Below are 6,000 nucleotides of genomic sequence, written 5' to 3' on the forward strand. Positions count from 1 at the left end.
TACTGATTTTTTTTTCCTCACTGCAGCTAATTAGCTTGGGCAGAACCCACACTGTGATGTGTCCAAGTTTTGAGCTGCATCTCACTGCTGTGGAACATCTGTTTGCACTTGACCATGTTAGGTTGCCAGAAGCATGATCAAATTAACTGTGGAATTGGGGTCAGACTCTCTAAGTTGCTGCATGCAACTATTTTTTTCTAATTGTTACGGAATGTAAAATACTTATGGCAAAAATAAGTTAAGATTACATCTTTTGCTGTGGTTCATATTTATTTGAGAAACTGAAAACAAACCCGGTTTAGCACCGCCTTCATTTGGCTTTTCCTATGGCTGGATTCTGTACCTGGGATAGGGCAACTTTGGATGAACAGACAGACTGGAGAACACGAGGCTGGAGAGCAGAGCAGTGGAGAAGGACCTGGGGTTTATGTCTGGCAGCAAGTTGAACACGAGTCAGCAGTTCCCTGGCAGCCAGGAGGGCCAGCCTGGGGTGTCCTGGGGGAATCAGGCACAGCATCACCAGCCAGGGAAGGGCGGGGATTGTCCCCTCTGCTCTGCACTGGGGTGGCCTCACCTCGAGTGCTGGGGAAGTTTTGGGTGCCACAATGTAAAAAAGATATTAAGCTATTAAAGGGTTTCCAGAGGAGGGACATGAGGGTAATGAAGGGTCTTGAGGGGAAGCCATATGAGCAGTCACTGAGGTCACTTGGTCTGTATGGCCTGTAGAAGAGGAGACTGAGGGGAGACCTCACTGCAGTCAGCAGCTTCCTTGGTGGGGGGAGAGGAGGGGCAGGCACTGATCTCTTCTCTCTGTGGTGCCCAGTGACAGGAACAGTGTGAAGCTGTGTCAGAGAAGGATAAAAGGAAAAGGTTCTTCCCCCAGAGGGTGTCTGGGCACCAGAACGGGCTCCCCAGGGAAGAGGTCACAGCAGAACCCTGACAGAGTTCCAGAAGGGTTTAGACAACAGCCTTAGGCACATGATGTGACTCTTGGGGTGTCCTTTGTAGGGACAGGAGTTGGGCTTTGATGACCCCTGTGGGTCCCTTCCAACTCAGGGTATTGTATGATTCTATGACATGTTGTCCACTTCTATCTCAGACAGAACATCATCATATCCTGACAGAAGAACAATACTAGGCAAGGAAAAAAACCAACAAAACTGTTCTTCCTAGAAGGAGGAGATACTTAAGTAGCATATTGGCTACCATTTAACTTTTATCATTTTTCTTAAAATGATTCCTTTTCATCTGTCAAATAATGTAGTTATAATTAAGTTCAACAATCCAAATCAATCTCTCTATGGTTTTGTATAAAAACTTTCTACGTGACTAGCAGGTAATGAGATTATGTTCAAAACTAGGAACAATCATTTAAACTGGGTCTATCAGTACAGCAATTACTTTTGCTGTATTATAAAAATTTTCTGGCCAGAATATCTAAGCTGACAACTAACAGTAACTAAGCAATTAGGGACATCTGTTCTTCTGTGCTCCTGAAATCTGTTTTATAAATAGATTTGCAATACATTCTCTTTCTTTCAATAGAGTAGGGGTCCTGTAAATCTTATTTCATATCAAATTCTTAAGAAGCAAATCCTGAAAATATAAACTATAAGTTTAACTCTTTCAATGCACTCTCATTTTTATAGGAAAGTCTCATATTTTAAAATGTTGTCTTTGCATATAAATACAGTTCTACTGTTAAATATGTCCCATTATATGTCCCTGCATTGACATAGTCTTTCTGTTTACAACAAAGCAGTTAGGATTATCTTTTTGCATCTAGAAATTTTGAGTACTATGTAAAACTGAAAATGTGAACTTAAAGGGAGAATCCACTGAGTAGCTCACTAGGGTAATTTGCTGTTATATACATGATATTTTACCAAAAACCCCCCATGCAGTATTATTTCTTACCTTCAATGCAGCCCTGCTTTGGGCAGATCAGTGTTTTCATGTCTTAGAGATCTAGGGCTTTACTGGGAGCATGGGATTTACTATTCAGTTTTCTGTGACCACTCTGCTTAGTCTCATTCTCTAAACACAATACCTTCCCTATATAAACACTAAAATGTGCATCCAATTTATGACTACTTGTAGACTTGGAACTTGTGGAATTTATGGCCTAGAAGAGTAAAGCCTGTTGTCATCTCTATGGATCAAAGCATTTCTTTGTTAGTAGGATGAACTCAGAGAGCACTGCTGATGACAAAGTTGTACCTTCAGAGTAAGCCCTCTGAAAATGTAAAGCTGAAGCAGTATTCAGAGGTAAGGGAAAGGACCTGTCAGAATCAAAACTAATAAGATGTTCTACCTTTCTAAATGCAGGTTACAATGAAGTGGAAGAAAATTTGTATTTTACTGATAGCTGTACTTTTTTTCTTGTTTCCTAAATATACAATCCATGTTGCCAAAGGTTCCCATATTTTCAAAGTGACAAGGTGAATTCAGCGTTCTGCCTTTCAGAGGTATTATAGTGCTGGTAGTACTAATAGTACTATTTCCAAAGAAATAACTGACAATCACAAGAATATCAATCACAAGAAAAGTGTTCAGGCTTTTTCTCTTCATTAAATTGTTACTACAGTGTTTTCCCATATGTCTGACTCCACAGATGTCTATATTTTATAATACAGAGACATTTTTAGTCAGTATATCATCCCTCCCTTACTACACAAAGTACTTTGTTACAGACTAGCATGAAGATTTAAGAAATCTCCTGAATCAGAAGGGTTAATATGTACATTCACAATCTCATTGGCTTTAGGGCTTTTGCAGGTTCTACAGCTGAAATATTGGATATCAGAAGATAACAGAAGTCTGCAAAAAACAAAAATAATTTGTGAAGTTTTTTATTAGAGGATATGGTAAAGTACTGCAAGACAGAGCTAAAGGACAAAACTACATGAGGACATTTAAGTTAACTCTAAAAACACATTGTCTCTAAGAGAAACTGGGATAATCATTCCAATGTCATATTCTGCCTTGGCTGTGGTGAGTCATTTGTCAGAAAACTCGTTTCTTCAGATCTAATTCTGTAGAGATATGCACAGCTCTCTAGCACTGACTGAATGAGAGAGCTTTGCACTAGCCTGGTATCTCTGTGATATTCCACTTTGCTGTGTAGATTAACATATAAGGTGAATTTTGGGCATTTGGTCCGCTGTTAGATGTTTCATAGAACATGATAATTCACAGCTCTAACATAAGTTAGTAAGGTCTCTAATCAGGCAACTCTGAAAATGCAGAACTTGACAGCCCTAAGGTCACAAAGAGAAGGAGAATGCCCAAGTATTCTCAGAGTTGTTTTTATGACAACACAATCCTGAGTATGTGATGAATATTAAATTTATATATGAGAAAGTAAATAGAAATGTGCAGGTGAATTTGAAAGCCTCTAACATGTGATTAAGAGATAATTAATATGGCAAGGTGAAAAGCTGAGCAAAAGGTTTATTTCCATTAATTGATCTAGCTGCATTTTAATAGGGAAATTATGTGCTTACACAATTTGAAGGTGGGTAAAAAATACTAATCCTTACCAGCTGGTTGATGTATCATAAATTTGTTTTACAGAAGAGGACTCCACCCTTAAGGGCTGCTGACTGAACTACTCAGGGTGAAAATTATCCTAGAATGACTACTAGGGTCAATTTTTACATAAGACTGGTAGTATGCTTTAAGAGTCACTGAAGGTTTTTTCCTTAACTAATGTTATAGGAATAGAAAACCAGATAAAAGAAATAATTTGCAGCTTTTAAACCCCAAGTTTGTATAGAAATATGACATAGGTACATTTCCTCTTGGCAATGACTTAAAGGACTTAAAACCACACAAGTTGTGCAGAAGTTCTAAAGAACTGCAAAGACTAAAGTGTGGATAAAGAGGATTTCCCAAGAAAATCTAGGACTAGGGAAAAGTTCATTTATCCTATCTAACCAAGGTGCTAAAAGATAAGATGTGTTTTGAACTGGGACTGTGCTGTGCGTGTGGGAGGGGAAGAGGTTATGTTTTGGGAAGTAGCTTTTCCTAGTAGGTAACTTGAAAAATATAAAGTTCTGTTTTCTGTGATTTCCAAATGGACAGTTTGGGATGGGGAGCACAAAGAAAGGAAAAGCCTCCTCTTTTTAGTTCACTTTCTCTAATATCCTGACTGTGATGAGACCGTTCCAGCTGGCACATGTTAGATCCCCCTTCATCCCTTGTGGTAGTTCACCTTGGCTGGCAACCAAGTGCCCACCAAGCCACTTTATCACTCCCCTTCTCAGCAGCATGGGGGGGGGGGAGAAAATAGGATGAAAAAAGAACTTGTGGGTCAAGGTGGAAGCAGTTTAATAAAGAAACAGCAAAGGTCGTGCATGGAAGCAAAGGTAAACAAAGTGATTTTAATCACTACCTCCCATCAGCAGGCAATGACCAGGCACTTCCTGGCAAGTAGGGCTTTAGCACTCCAGAAGACAAAAGCAGCTTTTATTGCTGAACAGGTGCCATATGGTATGGAATATCCCTTTCCTCAGCTTGGATCAGCTGTTTTGGCTATGCTCCTTCACAAACTCTTGCCCATGCCTCAGCCTACTGTCCTTTGGAGGGGGAACAATTTGGAAAGACAGCTTTGGCGCCATGCCAGCACTGCTCAGCAGTAGCCAAGCACTGGTGTGTTATCAACACCTTTCCAGCACCAACACACACCACAGAAAATGAGGGCTGGGATAGAGAAAAGTAACTCTATCCCAGCCTGAATCAGTACAGCCCTGCAGAATCTGAAGAGAATTCAAAATAGCTAGAAGGCTATTTTAATCATAAATCTTTAAAAATGAATGAAGCAGCATGTCACTGGCTTCTGTAGGAGGAGGCAGGGTGGTCTGAGCTCTGAGAAATGTTAATTTGAGTGTTACTTTTCTGCATGCAAACACAACTCTGACAGGGTTCAAATTTACTGGTTTTTTGCAAGAGATCTATGGTTTCTTTAAAGGACAAACTACTTTCCACACCTGAGAACAAACACATCTGCAACCATGTTCAAATATACAGAATGAAAAATTCAACACCTTAAGCAAAACACCAATTCCTTCTTCCCAGATTAGGCAAATTTGTAATTTCAGCTACTATTGCAGCAGAAAATTTTTTAAGGCTTAGAGACATCAACATTTTCTCAGATGCAAAACGGTTCAGCTGATGAAGGTGTGACAGCTTCTATTGCCAACTTAACATCCAGCCTGCAGGAGGACTTTATAATCCCCAAAATAAAAGCGTTTCCTCTAGTCCTGACAGCTGAAATCAGGGTCTGAAATATTCAGCCTATTGGAGGACTAGAGAACAGTGGATTAATGTCACCCATGATTCTGAAAAGGGCTAAGCTAAAAGACATGTATCCTTTCTTGCTGGTAATCCCCGTAAAATAAAATCACATGTTTTTCAAACTGTGGAGCCTATTTCCATATAAAGCCCATGTAAGTGAAGGCATGCCATGTCTGTGGTGTTTACCTGCATGTAGACAAGCTTTCAAACAAGCATGGCTACATCCACCAAAGCTGATCATCCTGAAGTTGGACCAGTTACACAGGCAACAGGATAACTAATGTTGGTTTTTCTAATGTGGTTTTAGGAAAGATCCATCTGCCTGAACAAAAACAAAAGGCAGATTTATGATGAATTTCTTAAGAGGTTAGTCAGACTTCAAGCTTCTGGAAGAGACACATACCCTGTCATAGAAAATAAATGAAAACGCTGATGAACACCCAGCATCTCATTACAAAGCAATGTGAACATAGATATATATATTTATATTAACCAGAAGATACTTACATTGCATTACTTAAGCTGTCTAAAGTACTAAACATTTTGCATTATACTGCAAAAGAACTACGGAATAGCATGCCAATTGATGGTAAATACAAGGAAACCTCATGCAGCAAACCTTGCTGCATTTTTATTAGTAGTAGCACAGGCTGGTAAAATATGTGCTACAACATCCATCAGCCATCATCAAACCACAACTAT

Source organism: Haemorhous mexicanus, chromosome 5, assembly GCF_027477595.1.
Source record: "Haemorhous mexicanus isolate bHaeMex1 chromosome 5, bHaeMex1.pri, whole genome shotgun sequence".
Classification (NCBI taxonomy): Eukaryota; Metazoa; Chordata; class Aves; order Passeriformes; family Fringillidae; genus Haemorhous; species Haemorhous mexicanus.